Below are 26,805 nucleotides of genomic sequence, written 5' to 3' on the forward strand. Positions count from 1 at the left end.
GCCACATTCAATTCTGCAGTGACTTTTGCAGCTGTCGTCCTCTTATTTTTCGTCACAATGACCGTCGTTCGCGGTCACTCGACACACACTTTCGTCCGCGCTCTGACTTGGCGGATGATGTTTTTTACTGCTTTCCCTGTGATACAAATCTTTGATACAGTCCCTCTTGAAACACCAAAACTACACGAGCACTAACAATTTGCCCACAACCGAAGTCATTTAGTTCCGGTATAATGCACACACAACTACACAGAACACTATTATGACCACGACTGACACTTGCAACGCATTTTTGAGCCCCAGAACAGTATTCCCGCCGGGAGTAGAAAATTTTTATAGTTCTGCCTGGCCGTACCAGCGCCAAGAGCGGAAGCAAAGGCAGGCTAGCACACAATATATTGACTGGAATGCAAACAATGAAGAACAGCCAACAACTCACGTAGCATGGGCACTCCAGTGAGTTAATTGCCACATACCACCTGAGCCTTATGACCAAAGCACCCATGCAGCAAAGTGATATCACAGGGAAGTAAGCATAACGTCATTCTGTTGCCCATGTACAGCGAAGAAACAGCGGTTAAGATTTTCGCAAGAATGGTTTTACGGCACACAGACGTTTCGGAAATGACCAGACTGAAAGACTGAAGAGAAGACCTGGGATACGGCAGCATGGTGCAGTGTGCTTACTGGTCCAGAAAACTAGGCCACATCCAGTCATGCTAGCCTCACGATAACGTCATTGACATAGACTGAATGTGCAAGTACTCTGATTTCCAGAGCCTAGTTCCCAGTTTGAGCTAACCAGTCCCAAGGCGCGCTTTGTGACAATCCATCCACGGTCTGCCTACTTGAATGCAACAGCCAGCACAACCTGAAAGACTTGGCTGCTGTGGGATGCTGCTGACTTGTCTTCGCCTTCACTGCTGAGAAGACTTGGGTGCCTCCTACAACGAGGCACCCTGGACGCCTAGCTGATGCTACCTGATAAGCTGCCAGACTACCATCGTCTGGGGGAGCGCGTTAGCTGTCTACCTCGATCTGCTTCTACGAACCTGTGTCTCTGGTCCTTCTCTCGTTGAGAGGCCACGAAGTAACTCTTCACGACCACTTTCGCCTCATGCAGAGATTCTGGGTGCCTTTTCGGGGCGCCGTCTACGACGTCAACTAGAACGCCTTTGTAATGTTCTAGCAGTGCTGTTGATCAATGAGCCCCCATAGTCAACGTCTGCAATTGGTCCTGGTCAGCAACCTTCTGTGACGTGGCTGCCTGCTGTGTGTGTAGTCCTATCGCTGTGGTGGCCCAGACCACGAGGAACGCAGGAATCAGTACATTTTGGCCCAGCACGAGCTTCACCTGCTCGCCTGGCTACTGGTCGTCTCAAAGGAGAAAACTGTGCATCCATGTCACGAACAATAACTGTGTATACTGTTAACAGTGTGTTACTAGAGCTTTCGCACATCCAACAGATCCTCGTCTCTGCACTCCACACCACACTTTCCTGTCAACCATAGAGACCAAGGCTCTGACCATCCATATTTGGTATCTGAAGTGGGCAACATTTGCAGAGACATCTACATGTGATACGACACCCACACGCTTACATCATCACGACGTTGCCTGACTGGCTCCTCCTCGAGCTCGACTGCTAAAATTTTTAGTTCGCCATTGTGCGGTTCGGTAAGTGGCTGTATTTTGTTGACCTTTTCTTGTTTCTTTTTTAGTTGTGGTCATGTTGGGTCCTATTGGCAGCCACAGAAATATGGAGGTTGATTTGTTAAACCGCAGGAGCCTGTGGATCTCCCCCAGTACTGTGACAAAGGTAGGGAAGTATACCTGTAGCCACTGAGGCGTCAGATTTGTAAGTTGCCTTGACACGAGTTGCTATGTATTACGGCAGTATCAGTTAAGTACGATAACTGTAGAAGGTTTGGTCACGAGGCACAGCAGTGTTCTCAGTCCCATTGAGCCATAATACTGTGTAGGATTCATATAATTTGTTTCCGTTTTGCTTTGTGCGTACATTCTCTCATTTTTTCCAGTATAAGGTTCGATGTAAGCTATACAAATACCAGAAACATGTCGACGACTTTCTGTGGGACTGTTCAAATTCTGAAATGGCAGATAGCTTTGTTAATAAACAATGCTGAACAGGAGTTTACATGTGCATTACAAAGGACTCTGAAGACACAAAGCCTTGTTGAGTATACCTGCTGCTTCCATTGATTCTGTAGCAGCCAGTCTAGTAATTCCTTTTTCGCAGGAAACAACCGAAGATTTGTCGTACTAGTATTAGTACTACACTCCTGGAAATGGAAAAAAGAACACATTGACACCGGTGTGTCAGACCCACCATACTTGCTCCGGACACTGCGAGAGGGCTGTACAAGCAATGATCACACGCACGGCACAGCGGACACACCAGGAACCGCGGTGTTGGCCGTCGAATGGCGCTAGCTGCGCAGCATTTGTGCACCGCCGCCGTCAGTGTCAGCCAGTTTGCCGTGGCATACGGAGCTCCATCGCAGTCTTTAACACTGGTAGCATGCCGCGACAGCGTGGACGTGAACCGTATGTGCAGTTGACGGACTTTGAGCGAGGGCGTATAGTGGGCATGCGGGAGGCCGGGTGGACGTACCGCCGAATTGCTCAACACGTGGGGCGTGAGGTCTCCACAGTACATCGATGTTGTCGCCAGTGGTCGGCGGAAGGTGCACGTGCCCGTCGACCTGGGACCGGACCGCGGCGACGCACGGATGCACGCCAAGACCGTAGGATCCTACGCAGTGCCGTAGGGGACCGCACCGCCACTTCCCAGCAAATTAGGGACACTGTTGCTCCTGGGGTATCGGCGAGGACCATTCGCAACCGTCTCCATGAAGCTGGGCTACGGTCCCGCACACCGTTAGGCCGTCTTCCGCTCACGCCCCAACATCGTGCAGCCCGCCTCCAGTGGTGTCGCGACAGGCGTGAATGGAGCGATCTCCTTCACTGGCCATACACCACTGGTGATCGTCGAGGGGACACTGAATAGTGCACGGTACATCCAAACCGTCATCGAACCCATCGTTCTACCATTCCTAGACCGGCAAGGGAACTTGCTGTTCCAACAGGACAATGCACGTCCGCATGTACCCCGTGCCACCCAACGTGCTGTAGAAGGTGTAAGTCAACTACCCTGGCCAGCAAGATCTCCGGATCTGTCCCCCATTGAGCATGTTTGGGACTGGATGAAGCGTCGTCTCACGCGGTCTGCACGTCCAGCACGAACGCTGGTCCAACTGAGGCGCCAGGTGGAAATGGCATGGCAAGCCGTTCCACAGGACTACATCCAACATCTCTACGATCGTCTCCATGGGAGAATAGCAGCCTGCATTGCTGCGAAAGGTGGATATACACTGTACTAATGCCGACATTGTGCATGCTCTGTTGCCTGTGTCTATGTGCCTGTGGTTCTGTCAGTGTGATCATATGATGTATCTGACCCCAGGAATGTGTCAATAAAGTTTCCCCTTCCTGGGACAATTAATTCACGGTGTTCTTATTTCAATTTCCAGGAGTGTAGTACTAGTGATGTAAGGGCTGTCTCTCAATTGGGCAACTGATCAGACGAAACTTGTTTAAATATGCCTAAGTTACGGTTAGGGGTGACACAAAGACATACATTATATACCACAAGACTTAGTGCAGCGTAAACGTCTGACCAGCTGTCCTTCGAATTTATCCTACATAACTGCAAACAGAAAAGCGCGAGGATTTTAGGGAGAACCTCGGTGGGTTATGTCAAAACCACAATGAGTTGGTGGAATCATTCTAGCAGTATTAGGAAAGTTAACGCACAGCCGCATGAGATGACGCAGAATGCAGAGACTGACAGCCATCCTGCGTGAGGTGGAAAAAAAGGGCTGTAGATGTGTTTGTGAGGGTTATTTCTGCTCATATGCCAAGAAAAGTCAGAGTAAAAAATTCAGGTGATTTATCCGCTGCCATTAGGATTGCGACACAACTGGAAGAAATCGACATTGCTACCCAGGGATGAAATGACTGTAGTCTCTTCTCCTCTGAGGCGAAGTATTGTAGAAATGGGCATACGGGCCACGTCAAAAGAAGGTTATGAGTATGGAGAAGTAAAACATATGGTACGGGACTGCAGAAACAGATACCAAGATAAACAACGTCTGGCTAAGCGTTTGTTAAACAAAAAAAGGGTATGCCTCAACCGTCGGACGGCATTCCCAGTAGAATGAAGTACTGTAAAAACGTATGCAGAGACTGAAAGCTACTTGTTAGGCATAGTGGACGGTAGGGACTACAAAATTTCGGTGGACACTGGGGTCACGTGTTGGTCATTAGTCTGTACTTCCTAGGTAGGAAGAAACTGAAATCCCCAGGAGAGATGTTATGCGGGGTAGGTGACACTGACGTGACATCATTGGACACAGTACTGTTCAGCTTCAGCGTTGGAACTAAACGTTTTCAGGAACATATGGAAGTGTGACACATATTGGTGAAGGATACTGTGCGATCCTAGGATTCGATATTCTTAATGAACACCACGCAAAAATTGACATTTTGCAGTATCCAATTAAGCTCGGTGGGATAGTGTTTCCACTGGGGGGCAACGACCGCAAGTGAGACAAATGTAAGGGTCATCAATCCGCAATTTGAGCAGCAGTTGACATCACAGTGACACAAAAACTGTTTCAGATAGGTTATTTCACGGACAGATCCGAGACAAACGCCCTGTAACGTGCATTCCTCCGTCCCCAAACCACCACCTTTTTCGACTTTAGTAGTGTCAAGCGAGAGCTCATTAGAGAGTAGGGTAGAGGTCTGTTATGTTTTTTGATGAAAGCTGGCTCTACTTCGGTGCCAATGGCGGCCGTGTGTTGGTTATAAGCAGGCCAGTTGAGGGCCTGCAATCAATCTGTCTGCATGCTAAACACAGTCGAAGTACACTTGGAGTTGTGGTCTGTGGTACGATTTCGTATGACAGCAGGAGCAGTCTCGTGGTTACCCCACACCCCCGGACTGCAAATTTATACATTATTCTGGTAATTCGACCTGTTGTAGTGCCATTTATGAACAGCATTCCAGAGGGCATTTTCCAACAGGGTAAGACTCGCCAACCTACTGCTATCTTAACCCAACATGCTCTACAGAGTGTCGACATGTAGTCTTGGCCAGCTCTGTCATCGGATCTGTCTCCAATCGAGCGCATATTAGACATCATTGAATGACAATTCCAGCGTCATCCATAACCATCATCAAACGGTCCTGTATTGACCGATCACGTGCAACAGGAGAGGAACTGTGTCCCACTAACTGACACCTGGCACCTGTACATCACAATGCATGAACGTTTGCATACCAACATTCAACATTCTGGCAGTTACACCGGTTGTTAATGAACCAGTATTTCACGTTTGGAATCATATATTCATCTGTGATCTTGCATTGATAACCACCTAAATACATTACCTAGAAAAATGTATTCCCAACATTTCACTAATTATTTTTTGGTGTTGCGATTTTTTTCCGCCTGCGTAGATGAAAATTTTATGGATCTGATTAGTTTTGATAATTTTGGCACGGACGAGGTGAGTGTGCCAAAGCGTTTACTGATTGCTAATTTAGATGTCCTAGATAAGGTTGATATAGATTGGTCAAGTGAGGACCTTTGCACAAGCAAACTGTTGATGCATTTGCATAACGTGAGAATGTGAGGCACTTATAACGAAACAACAGGAAAGCAATGAAAGCCCTGTTACCGAAATGTACGGGTTTATTTAATCCAAATCGTCTATTGCCAGCACAGAACAACAACAGGCAATAATGCATTGTTATATAGAAAACCATACAGTTTCCCAAGATGTCTGCAACTGCTGATGGAAGAATCTGTTGGTTCGCAGCTGGCTGATGGGATTATTGAACATAGTGAAGTCCATGGGGTGCACTTTGGCGATTACTGTCCCAAAAAAGTCATTGAATGACACTAGGAACTATAGATGTCACTGTGACTCTTGTTACGAGACCGTTTTTGTCAAAAATGCCACGTATCATAACCAAACTCCATTAAATTGATAAACCCATCTAATAATTAATTCCCAGGTAGACATGAGTGTACGAGTTTGATCAGTATTAACGTCAGTGATTACAGTATTTAGCTACTAAAATTCCATATTAATTTCTTATTTTGGAGGAATGTTTAAATATTAGCTGAGAATAGTATTGAATACATTTTGAGCGGAGGCTGGCAGAACTGGGGAAAGAGAGCTACCGCTAGGCCATTAGGAGGCCGCTGTTCTTTTCAAAAGACACGTGCTGGCACTGCAGGGAAAGGAGAAGCCAGGTGGAAGCCTCCAGACAAAGTATATTGATGTGTAACGTGAGTTCCACTGGACGGGAATCTTTTGTGTCTGTGTCCTATACGACAGAAAGCCATCGTGTAATGAAAGCTGCATTGAAAGCTAATACCGCCATGGCATACAATATCGTAACACACTGCACTCCGTACGAAGCCGTTATTCTGGGAACCGTTGGTTGCAGGATGGTCCAAAGATAAGACCTGTAAGGTGGAGTCAGATGAGCCTAGTCTTGTTTGTGCTTCGTGGCACCCATAGCAGTCAGGCTGGCGTCAAGCTAACTGAGTTGTTGTTGACTCTGCTAAAAAACAGTAAAAGCAACTACCACAGTCAACTACAAATTCTGGAGTGAGAGAACAGAACTTCTTTATGCGTAAGGTGGAGAAGGCGTTACTGGCTGAACATGGAATATGACAGGTAGTGGGAGTCAGACGTCGCCGGTTTCTGAGCTCCAGCACTAAAAACCTCCACTACTGGTTAGTTATATTGAAACTGAAAATGGAAAGGAGACTGCTGCATTATTATAGCAGATTTCATTGGTCGACACTCGAAAGAATCAATGTTATTGGTGAGCAAAATCATGCGCAAGGACCATTCTCAAAAAGGAAGAGTAAAAATTCTAGTTCTTGCTGGGAGCACTCCGAAGAGTGTCTTCGATCTGAGACTCTACAGGGCACGCTTCAGCCAAGACAGGAACTTTGGTTCTAGGCTCTGAGGGAGAGCAACCAGGTCAGATGACTTAAAATTTTGCAGCCACCACAGCAGCCATTCAAATGGCTCTGAGCACTATGCGACTTAACTTCTGAGGTCATCAGTCCCCTAGAACTTAGAACTGATTAAATCTAACTAACCTAAGGACATCACACAAATCCATGCCCGAGACAGGATTCGAACCTGCGACCGTAGCGGTCTCTCGGCCCCAGACTGTAGCGCCCAGAACCTCACGGCCACTCCAGCCGGCCATTCGCATGCACTGGTAACACTAAGCGTGGTGGGCAACAGTAGCATTCGAGAACACTGTTACGGGGTGTAGCCAAGGACTTTAGATTGACGCTAGGACTTTTACATTTTTAATTCAAGTACGTTCATTGGCAACTTTAAGCACAATATGTGCTCAGTCCAGATAGTAGGTACATGCCAGTTCCTTCTGTAGTTCTTTTTTTCTCTCTGACAAATATTCCGCAATCACTGTGTGGCTTTTGCAAACTTAGTTGTTTCTTGGAATGATGTGTTGACTTTAATCCATTCACCTAAGACTCATTACCCGATGTTAGCCAATATGTTGATATTTTAATTCCAGTGTAACCTGTGTTAAAACTTTGAACATAATGGTGTCTGTTTTTGTACACTTGTGTTTAATTTGACATCTACAGAGACTTGTAATAAATAGGGTTTTGTAGTGACCAATGCTTCATTCAATAATTTGATGAACCCTGTTTTTATCATCTTTGGAGTTACAGTACTCATGTTTCACATATGATAGGGCCACTCCTGTTTAACAAATTCAATTCATTAAGTTATCTACTGCGCGAGACCTGTAATGAAATGCACGTGAATCTGTTTATCAGTAAGGTCACCAAATACAGGTCTTCCTGACATCCATAGCGGTATGTCGATTGTTCAGCCATAATCTTACACTGTCGGTATCCCAACACGAGAACAGTTACCGATGCTTATCCCCATAACAGGAACTGTGGTCAGCATAAACATTTTTCGAAAGTGGATTTGAAGAGTGGCAATCACCAACTGGAAGTAGTGACAGAGAGCAGGCCAACAAAAACTGCTTGTACCATTCCATGGAGCCTCTACCAGTACCGTCAAATGCTGTTCCGACTCAAAAATGCATCAGTTACCATTCAGACATTGTTGGATGAAGTACTTAGGTGGTTAAAACCAAAATGAATCATGTGTATCTTCATTCAATAATTTGATGAACCCCTGTTTTTATCATCTTTGGAGTTACAGTACTCACGTTTCACATATGATAGGGCCACTCCTGTTTAATAAATTCAATTCATCAAGTTATCTACTGCGCGAGACCTGTAAAGAAATGCACGTGAATCTAGTTATCAGTAAGGTCACAAATACAGGTCTTCCTGAAGGACTTGGGGGACATGGAGGAACATGTACGATGATTGGAGGAGGTGTTGAAGAGACTGAGGGCAGCATGTTTTATGCTGAGTATTGATAAACGTGATTTTGCCACAACAGAAGTAAACTGTTTCAGGCAAATGATCAGTCTGGAAGGTATAAAAACTGATCTGCAGTTAGTGGCAATGGATCGTAATTTATTAGCACTGTAAACAGTGAAACAACTGCAGTTTTTTAGGCTTTTGTAATTGTTATAAGAAATTTATAACATAAATTTCTGGAATTGCTGAGCCGTTGAATGGTTTGTTAAAGTAAGAGGCAAAATTTGAATGGTCTACTCACTGCCAGACAGAATTTGGCCTCTTGAAACAGACACTGACATCAGATCTAGTTTCAATGTTTCCCAACTTCGAAAAGGAAATGATTTTGTCCTACGAGTGTAGATAGTGAGGATCACTCAATGGAACGCACATCCAGACAACTCAATTAAGTGGACTGGATTATTCCAATATACAGAAAGAAATGCTGGTTGTTATCTACGGCATTTCTTACTTCCATTCTTGTTCACACAAATGAGCCAGAACATTATGATCACTGACTTCCTATCGATATAAATCCGTCCACGAGATAGCAGCGTCAACTGACGAGGAATAACTGCTGGTCAGACACACGCACGGTGTATGCAGTATCAGTGAGCGTGCAGTCCGTGTGTAGAATGGGGAAAGCGCGCCATCTACCTGAGTCTGACCGACGGCAGTTTGTGGCGGCCCAGAGGCTAGACACGAGCATTTCGGAAACTGCGCTACATGTCAGGTGTTCGAGGAGTGTTGTGAGTGTCCTCAATACGTGGAGGAACCAAGGTGAAACCACGTCCAAACGTCGTAGACTGGGCAGACTGGTAGAACAGGCGGCAAACTGTGACAGGGATGCTCTTATTCTCTGTATATTTAAATGATCTGACAGACAGGGTGAGCAGCAATCTGCAGCTGTTTGCTGATGATGCTGAGGTATATGGGAAGGTGTTGAAGTTGATTGTCTTCTGTAGGAGGATACAAGATGACTTAGACACAATTTCTACTTGTTGTGATGAATGAGAGCTTGTTCCGAATGTAGAGAAATTTAAGTCAATGCAGATGAGTAGGAAAAACAAACCTGCAATATGTGAATACGGCATTGGTAGTGTACTTCTTGATACAATCACGTCGATTAAATATCTGGGCGTAACATTACAAAACGATATGAAATGGAGCAAGCATGTAAGGACGGCGGTAGGGAAGGCAAATGGTCGACTTTAATTTATTGGGAGAATTTTAGGAAAGCGCCTATAGGACACCAGTGCGACCCATTCTTGAGTATTGCTCGAGTGTCTGAGATCAGGATTAAAGGAACACATCGAAGCAATTCAGAGGCGTGCTGCTAGATTTATTACCCATAAGTTCAACCAAGAAGCGAGCATTACGGAGATGCTCTGTGACCTCAAGTGGGAATCCCTGGAGAGAAGATGATATTGTTTTTGCAGAACATTACTGAGAAAATTTATAGAATCAGCGTTGGAAGCTGCAGACCTGGCAATACTAATCAATTGCTAAATATGTATCGGCATTGGTTGTGCGTACTAATGTCCTTCACCCCCTATCTCTGTCCATCTTTCCCCCTCCTGTTTTTGCACATCTCCTTCTTCCCCCTCTCTGTGTCCGTTTCCTCTTCCCCCTCTTTGTCCATGTCCTCTTCCCACCTCTCTCTGACATTAAGCATTATTTATTGTTATTACTAACAAAACCCTGATCGTGGAATGAACTCGCTTAAAATGAGTGGATAAATCGGTTGCGAGCATTGCTATACGAGGTTTGACAGAGAGCTCTCCCTCCAGCTGCCGGATGTGCAAGTATAGCAGCTTCAATGACAGTAGTTCGCATAGTTTTAATCTGCGAACAGCTAGGATAAGAAAGTTTCGGACGATTCAGAATCCGTAGTAGTATTCTAATTATTAGCCAATATACCATAAGTTCAACATTCCTATTTCCTGTTAAAATAGACACACTGTTGTGTGTAAAATGATTATTTAAAATTATATATAAGGAGAAGGAATGTAAATGGCTTTTTGGTTTGGTTTCGTTTTGATATAGGGCGTAAAAACCAACTGGGTTCATATGCGCCCAAGTCAAAACTACAGAACTCAAAGATAGAGAGGAATTAAAAAACGATTATACGTCAGTCCCAATTGACATAAGAGAAGACAACTAAAAACAGGCACGTGGAGAAAGGGCTAAAAAAGACACCATACAGAAACGGAGGTCAAAACTAAAAATTAAATGGCCTTCGCCGTATTGCTTTGACGTATAAAAAGTAAAACGCGGTCGATAGCCCTCGCGTCATTTGCAAAAATAGCTGATAACTCAGATGGCAAACCCAAGCGGGAACGTAAACGGTTAAAAAATGAGCATTACGTCACGAAGTGGCGAACAGTTAAAACTTGATTCAAAAATTGTTCAAATGGCTCTGAGCACTATGCGACTTAACTTCTGAGGTCATTAGTCGCCTAGAACTTATAACTAATTAAACCTAAGTAACCTAAGGACAGCACACATATCCATGCCCGAGGCACGATTCGAATCTGCGACCGTAGCGGTCGCTGGGTCCAGACTGTGGCGCCTAGAACCACACGGCCACTGCGGCCAGCTAAAACTTGGGCGTAATGTGTACAAAGTGATGGGGTAGCGCCACTTATCAAATGACGATGGCTAAGAACGCAGTGCCGAATACGCAGCCGAGTTAAAATGACCTCCTCCCGCCGGGAGGGCCGAGAGGAGGTCGTCCAAGCCGCTGGGAGAGGCTTAATAGGCCATAGCTTATTCCCATGTAGGGAGGACCAGTGGCGATGGCAAAGTGACACCACCTCCTGACAGACGGCAACACAGAGATCATCGGAGGGAATATAGCGACTAGCGGGCTGAGGTACGAGGACTGCAGCCTCGGCAGCAGCGTTATCAGCGTCGTTTCCTTCCAGACCGACATGACCAAGAAGCCACAGAAACATCACACTGGCTCCACCAAGAGTGAGCAAGTGACAGTTTTCCTGGACCCGCTGCACTAAGGTTCAAATGGTTCAAATGGCTCTGAGCACTATGGGACTTAACATCTATGGTCATCAGTCCCCTAGAACTTAGAGCTACTTAAACCTAACTAACCTAAGGAAGGCACACAACTCCCAGTCATCACGAGGCAGAGAAAATCCCCGACCCCGCCGGGAATCGAACCCGGGAACCCGGGCGTGGGAAGCGAGAACGCTACCGCACGACCACAGGCTGCGGACGCTGCACTAAGGGATGGCCGGTGTACAGTGCACATAGACTTTGAAGGGCGCTGAGTGAGCCCGAGCAGAGGACATAATTGATAAGGCTGTGTCGCCGGATGTACTCCGTGGCCTGATACAGGGCGAAGAGCTCGGCTGTAAATACTGAGCAGTGTGCTGGAAGCCGATATCGAAAGACACTTGTACCAATGACGAAGGCGCACCCGACCCTGCGGTTAGTCGAGAGTCATCAGTGTATGCAAAGGGACTATCGCGAAGTTCAATGCGAAGGTCGTGAAACTGAAGGCGATAGAGCGAGGCTGGAGTCGTGTCCTTAGGAGCGAATGAAGGCCGAGATTAACATGTGCCGCTTCGCGAAGGCAAGGTGGTGAAGGGTTCACACCCATCGGGAAAATTGCAGGTAATGTAAAGTTAATCTGCTGTAACAAGTGCTGAAAAATGTACATGGGAGAAACAATCTGTATAATTGGCGAAGAGTTCTCGGGCTTCCAGCCGGGTGGCGATGTCTTCAAACTGCGACGTTTCGACGAGTGACATACTCATCATCTTCTGGCGCCAGAAGATGATGAGTATGTCACTCTTCGAAACGTCGCAGTTTGAAGACATCGCCACCCGGCTGGAAGCCCGAGAACTCCTCGGCAGCTGTATACGCCGGGAAAGCATACATTCACAAATCTGTATAATTGTTTAAATGAGTTGCTACCCTTGTTAAAAATGACTGCGGAAAAGAAAACGAACAGCACATTTTCACAGCACCACATATTCTTCCTAGTAGTCGGTTTTAACAGAAAACCTGTACATTCTTGTCTTAAAAAAAAAATCCAGCCTATGTCCGTCTGAAAGTTTATTAGAGCATCCTGAAACAATTTGATGTAAATCGGTCAAGAACGCTTTGAAATATTTGCTACAGCATTTTACCTGCATAATATATACATATATATTTATATAATACGTATTTTTTTAAAATGTAGCTTATGTCCATACGAGTGTTTATTAGAGCATCATGAAAAAAATTCTAGTTAATCGCTCAAGAACTTTTCTAGGGTTTTGGTAACGAAGTTTCCGCTTTATGTAGTACACATTCATTTATGTACCATACATATTTAAAATACGTAGCCTATGTCTATCATAACATTTATTAGACTCTCATGTAAATATTTGTAGTAGATCGGTCGAGAACTTCTCGAGATTTTTGGCAACAACGTTAAAAACGTCTTGTGTTTACACAGCACAAGCGAAACTGGCAATGCTTCGCAGTTGCTAACTATGTATGGGAATTGTATATATGTGCTAATCTTCTTCTCCCCCTTGTCTCTGTTCGTGACCTCCTACCCCCCCCCCCCCCCTCTCTCTGTCAATCTCCTCCTCCCCGTATCTCTCTCCAACTCCTCCTCCACTCTCTCTACTGATCTTCTTCTTCCCTGTCTCTATATCCGTTATCACCTCCCTCCCCCCCCCCCTTCAACCCATTTAAACATCGCCCCTCTCTCTGACCCCGAGCTTCGTTTATTGCTATTGCCATAGAATCCTTGACTGGGAACTGAAGTCGCTTAAAATGAATGGTTAAATCGTACAGGCCGTATGGGCTATGAGAGATCTACCTTGATGCTGTTTCTGTGGGGACAGTAGCTCCAATGTCAGTATTTCACATAGTTTTTATCTGCGAACGAGTAAGATTACTATGTTTCGGGCGATTCAGATTCCGTAGTAGTGTTCAAACTGTAAGCCAATAAACCATAAATTCAACTTCCCCGTTTTCTGTTAAAACCGACTGCAAGTTAGAAGACAAGACAACACTTAGTTGTGTACACAAATTTGTTTAAAACTGTATATAAGGAGGGAGAAAATCTATGGGAGAAACAATTTGTCTAATGTTTAAATGACGCACTGTTGTAGTTAAAACCAACTGCGGGAAAGAAAATAAAACCACACATTTTCACAGCACGGCATGACACATTTTCATTCTTACAGTTAATTTTAACAGAAAACCTATACACTCTTGTTTAAACAAATATAAAGCCTAATTTACGTCTAAATATTTATTAGATTATCGTGTAATAATTCCAAGTACGTCATCCAACAACTTTTCTAAATATTTTGCCTTATATATAAAATACTGTACATATTAAGTGTGTAGCATACGTCCACCTAAACATTTGTCAGAGTGTGGTGTGAGTATGTGAAGTAAATCGGTCAAAAACTTTTCGGGAGTTTCGCTAACAACGTTTGCCTGTTATGTGATATGTACATATTATATATTACATATGTTACAAATTTATGTACATTATATCCGTCCAAATTATTGAGGAATGTGTAAAAATTTGAAGTAAACTGGTCAAGAACATTTCGAATTTTTTGCTAACAACCTTTCCCCTTCATGTTGTCTTCCTTTGTCCCACAGTTTTCGCAGGGTCTGCTTGGTTAAAATCGGTTTTGGTAAGGTTAATTTGAAGGGATGTCCTTCCTGCTGCCAGCCCGTACCCCCCAGTATGGGATCGGTGTACCCAAGCTGCTGTGACTAGTGTAAAAAATGAAATAGTGAGTCGTGTAACTGCGGCGGGATGTGGGGACAAGCTCAATATTCACCTAGTGGGATGTGGAAAAACGCCTAAAAACCACATCCACGCTGGCCAGCACACCGGCTCTCGTCGTTAATCCACCGGGCGGATTCGATCTGGGGCCGGCGCGCCTAGCGGAGTCCAGTCAGCAACGCATTAGCGCTCTCGGCTAACCTGGCGGGTCAACCTTTCCTCTTCATGTTGTACATATATATTTATATACCGTATATATTAAAGAAATGTGTAGCCTTTATCTGTCAGAACGTTTATTAGAGTATCGTGTAAAAGGTTGAAGTAAATCGGACAAGAACTTTTCGAGATTTTTGGTAACAACATTAAACGACGATTTGTCTTTGTATAGTAGTATAGATAGGGGAAATCAAAAAGTTTCCGTTTGAGGGTGTGGCTGCAGCCCATATGCAAGGTTGAGTGACCCTGATGAGCGTATATAAGCACCGACATGTAGGCAGGGGATCAGTGTGGCATTCTTGTTTTTCCTACGTGCGTGTGGTGAATGCAGAAATTTGAACTGTGGCGACGTTATTACCAAATGCCTCCAAACAGGACCAACGTGTTGTTATTGTTTTACTGGCTGCCGAAGGACAAACACAGGCAGACATCCATCGAAGAATGCTGAATGTGTGTGTGAAATAAAGTGAAATGTCCAGGAAAACTGCATTAAGTGGTGCGGCTGCTGCATACCGCGCATCCCTACATCGCAAATGTAACGCAGACGTCATGCGAACTCAAGTGGGAGATACTCGATCACCCCCTAGCCCCCAACCCCCATAATCCTTATCTCTCCCCATATGATTATCACGTCTTCGTTCCCTTAAAAAAGTGCTTCAGTGGTCGACGACTCCAGTCGGACGAGGAAGTGCAGCACGCAGTTATGGACATCATCACGCAGCAGGACACGGTTTTTTTTAAACGAGTTTCTTCAACCTGATTTGTCGGTGAGGTGATTGCCTAAATGTTCACGACGATTTTGCCTGAGTGGCGTACCGATTCTGGATTGTGCGGCCTTCGATCGGGAAATGTATGATCCTCCTTACAGTACAGATATTATACATACAATTATACACAATATACACTAAAATACGTAGCCTATATCCGTCCGTACGTTTATTAGAGTATCGCGTAAAAGTATGAAGTAAATCGGCCAAGAAATTTTCGACATTTTTGCTAACAATGTTAAACAACGACTTGTGATTAGATAGTAGTATCGATAACGTTATAGTAGCTAATTTCTATGACCTTCAAGTAGTCTTATCATCTACCTATAGGTATATTATTTCGCATACCATTTCCGTGTATGTGCAGTAAATAAGCTGTTACATTTTAATCATATTCGAGTTTGTGTAAAAGCCTAATGTGTTTTGTTGAAATGTACACTGCCTGACCAAAAAAGTGAAGCCCCAGAAGGAGAGGAGGATACGAAATGAAACTTCATGGGCTGAGAGGGTACGCGATGTTCTTTCAGTAACAACTAAATCGAACCAAATTTACAACGAAGAAGGCAGTATCAGTCCACATATCAGTATTCATTGCCCCAGCCCTTTGGTCTGGATGCATGCACTGATTCTGGTGGGAAGTGTGTCATAACGTCGTTGTATCCTCTCCTGAGGCAAGCTGGCCCACAACTGATGGAAATGGTTCTTGATATCCTGGATGCTGGCTGTGGAGTGGAACTGACGGTTCCACGTATGTTCTATCGGGAGTAGATCTGGATATCTTGCTGACATGCAAGTACGTCAGCATCACGCAGAGAGTTCAGGGAGACACGCGCCATATCACTATGTGGACGAGGATTGTCCTATTGAAAAATGACACTACGAGATGGTTGCATGAGAGGTAAAACGCGAGGACGCAGGATGTCCATGACATACCGTTGTACAATCAGAGGTTTCTCAATTACCATCAACCGTGAGCTTTAAGTCATACCTGATGCCTCCCCACACCATGACACCGGGAGTAATATCGCTGTGCCCCTCCAAAACGATGGGAAAATGGGACCTTAACCCAGATCGCCGTCATACTCACTGATGATGATCATCGGGGGTAGCGCAGAACCGCAATATTCGTCGCTAAACACAATGCGACGCCGTTCATTAGCAGTCCATGCTTCCCTCACAGTTCCACTCCAATTTTTATTTTGTCTTTTATATTTTCAATTTTTATAGTCTTTCATTCAATTTTAATTTAATTTTATTTAACTAACCTAAAATCATACCTAAAAGAAATCGTGAATGAAGAGAAAGAATTAAAAAATAAAAATTTTTTATGGAGAATTTAATAGACGTCCCTCAACTTAAAGTGACCACCTAGATTGGTTAAGTTGGTTTTTCTGGTAATATAAAGAATGCTTGACTGCTTGTGAGCCCTCCCTAGAACTTATCTTTATATGATTGACCGGTAGTGAGAGGGCCGGCTGACCGCTACGGTCGCAGGTTCGAATTCTGCCTTGGGCATGGATGTGTGTGATGTTCTTAGGTTAATTAGATTTAAGTAGTTCTAAGTTGTAGGGGACTGATGACCTCAGATGATGAGTCCCATAGTGCTCAGAGCCATTTGAACCATTTGTAGTGAGAGGGATAATTTATAAATATTCTGAATGATACTGTACTATACTATGTCTACACACATACATTGTTAGCAGTATCTTCCTACCGTTCCTCAAAATGTGCACATTTTGATAAGATGACTACTTCATCATGGAGGATCATTCTTTTGTAAGCCAGGCTACGGAACAGCTGATAATTTTTGGAACCTTTGCATATACCGTTCTCACGATAACACCTTCTATACTATTGCAAATAATAAGCTTTCGATCTAACTTTTACGGATGCAGCTGGACATTTTTCTATATAGCCGTCATCCTGCGAGATTACGGTCTACAAACGGGCTTGCTCACGGTGATGTTTTTAAACTACGTTCTGTTATTGTCTTTGTATAAACGAATGCATGTTATTCCCTGACTACAGCTAATGATGCTTTCCTATGCATATTCATCGCTTTTCACATTTTCAACGATCGGAAGGGGGTTGCAGATCTCAACAGAAATTAGTTATCGTATTTTAATTGCGATAGGAAAGTTGTGGTCTAGGCATTAAAAATTTTTGTACTGAAAAAAATTGCTTAATAAACTAAGCAAAGATGCTGAAGTTCTTTTCCGTAAAACGTTTTACTTGAAGCATAAAAGACAAAACACGAAATTTTGGGATTCGCATGTTTTTCGCCAGGTAGCTGGCCTCAAACGATTACAGGGAAAGTATTGGTTAATAACACTTCATTATTTCAAATTGTAGGTTGGTAAGCTTTGCTTTATTGATCACATTTATCGCTATACTTTAAAGTTGAATAGCTCACTGCCAATTGTTCGAAGAATTTGCAGTGAATTAAGATTTCGTATTACGACGTCTTATTTCCAAATGTGTCCTTCAACCATCTGTAGAAGTACTTCGGAACCTTGAGTATTCATCCGCAAGAAATTTCTGAATTCCATTCAAGAAGATCGTGTCCATACCTTTATGCTCTTTAACAGTTATCAGACCATGGAAAGGGGTGCTATAGTGTAACGTGGAATCCGAGGCACACTTTGTTTCTGGCGATTCTCCACATCACTGAGAGGTGAATGAAAGGTTAAAAGGCAGGATGCAAACAACTGATCCAGTCAAGATTCGATCCTACTACGTCTGCGTTCTCAGCCAAGCGGTCTACCACAAGACTATTACATCAAACTATTACATCAACTACGCAACAATAACGCTTCCTACTAACTCGAGGTGCCGTTGCTCTTTCGAGTAATGGCGGCTGTTCGGAGGTGGCAGTGGCATAGTTTCCAAAATTTTAATTAATTCATCGTAATTCAGACAATTTATATGAAGTATTTGTAAATTACATGCAAAAACCTTACTCGTGAATCAGTGGTTCTGTCAACGAAAACGGCATCAAAATTCCTACATCAGTTTCCGAGATTAGCCTGTACACACGAACGGACGCTAGGATACGACTTCATATGTAGAGATATGTCTTCAACAAAAATTCAGCAGAAAGTGTAGATAGCACATGATTACGGTCAAGAAAGCTGGAAGTGAAAGAAAACAAGAATAACTGTTAATCAACAAAATATTGTTTCATCATATTTACTTTCCTATACAGTAAATTAATAAACAACGTCTTCACGATAACTGATATAGTCCAACATTTTTGTTTGGGCACGGAGCATTAGCAATTGTCGGTAACATTTTTATTGTATCGCAGCGCCAGTTGCTTAAAAATAACTTACTCTCGTTCATCATATTAATTGTTTTGGAAAAGCATGCAACTGTGGCATTCATGATTTAAATAATGAAAACTGCACTAGTTACTTATTATTTGATGCTTAGCACAACGCGTTTCAAGAATTTATTCTAATTTTCAAGTGCATTTGTGCATTTGCTTACATGAATATGTTTGGTGATGTTTGCATGTATGTTTTTCTGCCTCTCGTGTGTCTTTTCAAAGTCAGACTGCAATCAGAAAGTCAGACAAAATGAATTTTAAATGCTAATGTTACAAATGGTAATTTTCTTTGTTTACTTACAACTTCCTCCGTTATACACAATATCACACACATGCAAATCATCACTTACACTGTTTGTTCAAATAACATGCTACAAAGATGTTATGACACTATGGCTTCACAAAGAGTTTGTACAGTCACAATTGTATGTATAAGATCCTAAATAATAAAATGTATTTCTACCACTATTGACTGCTAGATTATCGATTACATTTTTTCTGTAATGAGGAAATACACATACTTTTGAAAATTGTCACAATTATCATATGTCAGAGATACATTTAAAACAATTAACTGATTCACTTTCTAGCTTGTAATTGAGAACTTTTTCTCTCGTTGCTTTTTGTGGTACAAAGGAATTTCTAGCACCTTCAGTAAATTCATTGCATGAGATCTTTGGAAGTTGTGGAATATCTGAAGATCTTCTTGTATCTTTTCTAGTGTTTCATATGTGTGTTGCCATTGCTGATTTTGTAAATTGGTTGTGTGTGTAACAGTTGATGTATTAAGTGTACTTATTTTGAAAATTTGCTGACAGTTTTCCCTACACAAGTAAACAGAAATACCATTTCTAACATTATCATTATTTAAATCATACATCAAAATATCTTCAAGAATGGCTATTTTAAGATGTTCATAACTGGATAACAGGAGCCCCTCTATTAATTAGAGTGCACTAGACACATATTTCCAATGAATTAATAAGTTTCTCTGTTTATTAATATTGGCTACAATAAAATTGCAGGCACAGAAAAGTTTTCCAGAAAAGCTGCAAATGAAGTATATAATTGTAGTTCTGAACAGATGGATGTCATTCTTTTGTATACTGTAAATCTAAAAATCATTTTGTCAGTTAATGTTAGTACTAGGAGAATAAATACATTTCATTCACTTTTTAGTGTAATTCCTTTTGTTATACTACATAATCTTTTAACACTCCTTGAGAACTACTTCCTATGCTATAGCTTTGATACATGTTACACATGCTGTTTTCATGTACATTAGTATAGGGATGGGGTGGCAAAACCGAGGTAAAGAGGAGATTATTGTGCATATAGCTTTATTATTTACTGATTCCAGTGTTGTCTAATGTACCCTGCTAACATTATTTGTGGAATTAATTATTTACATGTAATATGTATTGCTTCAAGAACTCATGTAATTTTCTACACTGATGTTTTATGTGTATTTATTTTTAGCATATTGCTTTAGAAAATAATCTTGATCTAATGATTGAAGCATTCTACATCCTGTTACTAAATCTGCGATAACAGCGTTCAGTTTAAGCATATAAAATAAAATTTAGAGTTATAATATTCAGATAGGCAATTGCGATTCAAAAATCCACAATTTTAAGAGCAAAATGTTAGATGAATATTTGCCAACATTTTTCTTCTGACCTACATGGCAGTGAAAAACTGAATAACTTTTAATTCACTAAGTGATTATAATGTATTTAAATTGTCTTGAAACATTACTTTTAGTGTATCCTACAATTAAAATAAAGGGTCAAAGAAAAATCTTTTAAGATTTTACCGCATTTTTAATGTATGTCTATTCTCAATGCAGTTTCTTTTATGGCGCTTATCTATTATTTTCTCAAGAAACAGGACTACTAAAGAAATAGCTACACCTATATAGACAAGTGATACTATGAGCTTCGCTTTTTCAATGCCAAGTTGATGCATACTTTCCTCGTCTTGTTGATATTTTGGAGGCCATTCACTTTTCCTTAGCTTGTTTAAGATTCCAGTATTCTGGAGCAGCAGCAATCTGGAAAAATTAGTGATTCGCATTTACAAAAGCAATATACAGCACATGCAAATACAGTGTTTTGACCTTCACCTCTCTGATAATTGCCCATAAATACCGCCCCATTTTAAACCAAACAGTCGTGAGCAATACATTTCACTATTCTACCATCACCACTTCCCTGAATTACAGAAACAAATTTTGCTGTGATTCAGAGTTTTACATTCAGTAACATGTTACGGTTGCAGTCGGAAATGTATGCATTTGTCCCGAGTGTTTGTATGCTGAAACAAATGTAAGTTCGGTTCTTTTCCTTATTTCTATAGTATTTTAAGTTTTTTAAACGTACTTTTAGCTGTAAATTTATAGAAATAATGAAGAAAATGTCAAGATATAAATTTTTCGAAACACGTTGTGTAGAATACAATCCACCTTAGGTAACAATGTTCTGGGTTTATTAAATAAATTATATAAATAAACAGTAAACAAAATTTTAAAGAAAAATCATAAAAGTAGACCTAACATGGGAAAATAAAACACGTGAGACAAATATCCTTTCAGTTGTTACTATAGAATTTCAGCGCCAAACTACCACAGGCCAATCAACAGCACTTTAAATCGCTTGAGCAGAAGATTGCATATTTGGGAATAAGGAGGCTGTGGGTGGTATGACAGTGAGGGGAACCAGCTGCAACAGGCAGCGTCATTGAGTGAATACCGACGAAACTGTGATACCAAGTGATTGGAGGCGGGTAAACTCTGGCAGAGTCCGTCTGATAACAGTTGTTAATAGCCCATGGTAACTATATCCGACCCACGTCAGCATTCAACATGTTTCCCTGATGGCTAAGGTTCTCGCCTATTGTTGATATTTACTTCACTGCACCGGAATAAGTTTCTATATCTTTATTGCAAAAACTACCTCATAATTTGTGTAGTGGAGGTTCCTAGAAGAAATACTGCCGTCATCGTCGTCGTCGTCATCATCATCGTCGCCCCGTCCCATTTGAGAACGTCGTGGTCGAAAAAATATATTGACAGATACTTCTTCGAATATACGCTTTTGGAATTTAACAGTGAAAATCTGCTTGGAGCACAATGCTTCCACAGAAGCGCCGGCCGTTGCAGTTTTGTCTCCATAACACTTCTGTGATTATTGATTGAATCTATAATGAAATGTGCGGATCATCTTTTAATATTTGATATCCTCTACTTCTTCCATTAATTCAAGATGCTGAGAGTCTGGAACTGACCAGTAATCCTCAAGAATCAGTTGAATGAGTGTTTCGTAAGACAGTTCTTTCACAGATTAATTACATTTCTTTAGGATTTTCCCATCGAAACTCATCTTCGCATCTGACATTTCTAAAACTAATCTAATGTGTTCATTCAAGAGTTGGTTGATCCGAATGATTGCTTTCAAGTGATGTATCGCCAGTACCCTTCAATGCATGAACAAAGGACCTTTGCGGACAAACAGATAGCTGCACCATAGGTGTAATCACAGTGGAGGGCTTTCTGTGAAGATTCCAGAGAAACCTGTTGGTCCCGAAAAGCGTTAGCAGCCTTTTAAATAGCTTCACAGACAACAGTCTGATTGACTGATCTTTCCATATAACATTAGCCAACATGACTTTGTTAAGCTGGCAGTGGTGACAGATAAAATCAGTGTAAAATTATAGCTGTTATTTTTTCCGAGGATGTGCAGTTCTGTTGTATGGTTAATGATAATGGCATCCTCTTGGGTAAAATAGCTCCATTCAGATCTCCAGCTGGATTCTATACAGTAGGACGTCGTCATCAGTAAAAAAAACTGCTATTCTACGGGTCAGAGCATGGAATGTTAGACATCTTAAGTGGATAGGCTGGTTACAGAATTTAAAAAGAGAAATGGGAAAGCAGAAGATAAATGTAGTGAAAATTAATTAAGCCTTGTGGCAGGACTGACAGAACTTCTGGGTGGGTAAGTACTCAGTTACAAACACAGAATCAAACAGGGGTATACAGGAGTAGGTCTAATGATAAATATGAAAATAGGAATGTGGGTAAGTCACTATAAACAGTACAGTGAACGCATTATAGTAGCTATATAGACATGAAGCTAACACCCAAAGCAACAGTACATGTTTACATGCCTGTTAGCTTCGAAGATGATGAAAGAAGTTGAAAGAATGTACAACGAGGGAAAAGAAATTATTCAGATACCTGAAGGACTCGAAAATTCAGTTGTGATCAGAGACTGGAAATCGATAGTAGGAAAAGGAAGATGAGGAAAATTGTAGGAGGACATGGACTTCAGGACAGGAATGTCAAGGAAATTTTCCTGGTCGAATTTTGCACAGAGCACAATTTAATCATTTCTAATGCTTGATTCAACGATGATGAAAGAAGGCTGTATATGAGTTACACATCTGATGATACAGAAATATTTTAAGATACATTATACAGGGTGTAATGTACACTACTGGTCATTAAAACTGCTACACCACGAAGATGACGTGCTGCAGACGCGAAATTTAACCAACAGGAAGAAGATGCTATGACATGCAAATGATTAGCTTTTCAGAGCATTCACACAAGGTTGGCGCCGGTGGCGACACCTACAACGTGTTGACATGAGGATGGTTTCCAATCGATTTCTCATACACAAACAGCAGTTGACCAGCGTTGCCTGGTGAAACGTCGTTGTGATGCCTCGTATAAGGAGGAGAAATGCGTACCATCGCGTTTCCGACTTTGATAAAGGTCGGATTGTAGCATATCACGATTGCGGTTTATCGTATCGTGACATTGCTGCTCGCGTTGGTCGAGATCGAATGACTGTTAGCAGAATATGGAATCTCTGGGTTCAGGAGGGTACTACGGAACGCTGTGCTGGATCCCACCGGCCTCGTATCACTAGCAGTCGAGATGACAAGCACCTTATCCGCATGGATGTAACGGATCGAGCAGCCACGTCTCGATCCCTGAGTGAACAGATGGGGACGTTTGCAACACAACAACCATCCGCACGAACAGTTCGACGACGTTTGCAGCAGCATGGACTATCAGCTCGGAGACCGTGGCTGTGGTACCCTTGACGCTGCATTACAGACAGGAGCGCCTGCAATGGTGTACTCAACGACGAACCTGGGTGCACGAATAGCAAAACGTCATTTCTTCGGATGAATCCAGGTTCTGTTTACAGCATCATGATGGTCACATCCGTGTTTGGCAACATCGCGGTGAACGCACATTGGAAGCATGTATTTGTCATCGCTATACTGGCGTATCACCCGGCGTTATGGTATGGGGTGTCATTGGTTACACGTCTCGGTCATCTCTTGTTCGCATTGACGGCACTTTGCACAGTGGACGTTACATTTCAGATGTGTTACGACCCGTGGCTAAACCCTTCATTCGATCCCTGCGAAACCCTACATTTCAGCAGGATAATGCTCGACCGCATGTTGCAGGTCCTGTACCGGCCTTTCTGGATACAGAAAATGCTCGACTGCTGCCCTGGCCAGCACATTCTCCAGAACTCTCACCAATTGAAAACGTCTGCTCAATGGTGGCCGAACAACTGGCTCCTCACAAAACGCCAGTCCCTACTCTTGATGAACTGTGGTATAGTGCTGAAGCTGCATGGGCAGCTGTACCTGTACACGCCAGCCAAGCTCTGTATGACTCAATGCCCAGGTATATCAAGGCCATTATTACGGCCAGAGGTAGTTGTTCCGGGTACTGATTTCTCAGGATATATGCACCTAAATTGTGTGAAAATGTAATCACATGTCAGTTCTAGTATAATATATTTGTCCAATTAATACCCGTTTATCATCTGCATTTCTTCTTGGTGTAGCAATTTTAATGGCCAGTGGTGTATAAGTGCAGATATGTCTATGTGTTAAACATTAATACGCACACACATCAGTTTGTTCATTGTTTTTTCTCAGCAACGAACAATCTTCTCACGAGCGCATCACTAAATTTACAACCTGATGTTTTCGACACAGTCATATTGCGCTACTAAGTGGACTACGCCTGTCGGTATAGACTAACCGGTTTGCATCCACGCATCCACGCTCCAACACCTGACCTGCTCTCCAGGCGAAAATAAGCATTAATGTCTTGCTCTTGCCACATGTACTAGGAGGTACCAACCAACTTAAAACGTATGACTTGTAACGGGCTGTAATTATTAGTCTGAAAAGGATGCAAATACTATTGTAATGTTGTTCAGTACACCGTCTTCAGTCATCAATCTGCACTTATACCCGTTACACCCTGTATAACGGTAAGACCATACTTATGAACTGTAGGTTGAAACTGAAGAAACTGGACAAAGGTAGGAAATACAGAACTGTTGAAGCATGCATGGCTATGGAAAATATAGACGCTGCCTAAAAGAAAATTAACGAGACCTTTGAGGAGAAGAGGAGCAGCTGTATCAACTTCTACAGCTCAGATGGGAAGTCAGTATTCAGCAAAGAGGGGAAAGCTGAATGGTGGAAAGGATATGTAGAAGGGTTATACAAGGGAGATGAACTTGAAGACAGTATTACAAAAACATAAGAGGAAGTAAATGTAGACGAGATGGAGATATGATGCAGCGAGAAGAATTTGACAGAGCACTTAAAGTTCTAATTCCAAACAAAACCCCCGGAGTATATTCCTTCTGAATTATTGAGAACCTTGGTAGAGTCAGCCATTGATGCTGGTTTGTAAGGTATATGAGACAGGCGAAGTACCCTCAGACCTCAAGAAGAGTGTAATAATTGCAGTTATAAGAAAGGATAGATACTGACAAGCGTGAACATTGCATAACTATCACCTTAATAAGTCAAGGTTGTAAATTACTGCCACGAATTATATACAGAAGAATGAAAAAGCTGGTAGAAGCTGATCCTGGCAAGGATCAGTTTGGGTTCCAGAAAAACACGGGACTGTAGTGACCCTATGTCTCAGAAGACAGATTGAACAAAGGCAAACCTACGGTTATATGACTTGTAGGTTTAGGGAAAGCGTTTTTGAAAATTGGCTAGACTACACTCTTCGAAATCCTGAATGTAGCTGGGATAAAATACAGGCAGGAAACGGTTATTCACAACGTGTACACTAACTGGATTGCAGCTATAAAAGTCGAAGGACTTGAAAGGGAGACGGTAGTTGAGGAGGGAGTGAGACAGTGTTGTATCCCCCATATTATTCGATCTCTACATTGAGGAAGCTGTGAAGGAAACCTACGTGGAACTTGGAAAGGTGAGTAAAAATCAGAGATATAAATAGCAACTTTGAGGCTTATTGACGACATTTTAAGTCTGTCAGAGACGACAAAGAACTTGGTAGAGCAGTTGAACGAAACAGATAATGCATTGAGGAGAGGTCATAAGATGAACATCACCAAAATTAAAATGTGGGTAGTGGGATGTAGTTGATTAAGGTCTTGCTGTGGGAACTAGACTAGGAAATGAGGCGCTCAAATCAGCTGACGAGTTTGTCTATATGGGTGAAAAAATAACAGACGTGTATTTTCTGGAGGTGTTTGTGTGGACTGTAGGCTTGTACAAAAGTGGGTAATGGACCATAGGCAGTTGAGACAAGAAGAGAACTGGAGGGAGGTTTTTAAATGTAGTGCTGTAGAAGAATGATGTAGATTAGGTCGTTGGATTGAATAACTTAGGACGAGGTACTGAATCGAATAGGGTAAAAAAGAAACTTATGACACATCCTAATTAAATGAAGGTATCGGATGACAGGACGCTTCCTAAGGCATCAAGAAATCGTCTGTTTGGTAATGGAGGAAAGTGTGTGTGTGTATGTGTCTGTGTGGGGGGGGGGGGGGGGTAAAATTTTATAGGGAGACGAAGGCTCGAATAGAGAAAGCAGATAGCAGATTCAATGGGAATTAGGTTGCAATAGGTATGCAGAAATGAGGAGACTTGCGCATAATAGACTAGCATAGAGAGCTGCATCAATCCACTCTTCATACTGAGGACGAGTCGAGCAACAGTGTAATCCAGCAGAAAAGGATCTCTCCTCCAGTTTATGATCAATACCTTACATTCATGCACACCGAGGGGCAACTGCTAGTTCCTGTATCAACTGTCGATCCTATGCAGATCTTCATACATTTTGCTATAGTCTTTTGGCGTCTGTAAACAGCGTCATGGAGCTTCCGA

This window comes from Schistocerca americana, chromosome X (genome assembly GCF_021461395.2).
Source record: "Schistocerca americana isolate TAMUIC-IGC-003095 chromosome X, iqSchAmer2.1, whole genome shotgun sequence".
NCBI lineage: Eukaryota > Metazoa > Arthropoda > Insecta > Orthoptera > Acrididae > Schistocerca > Schistocerca americana.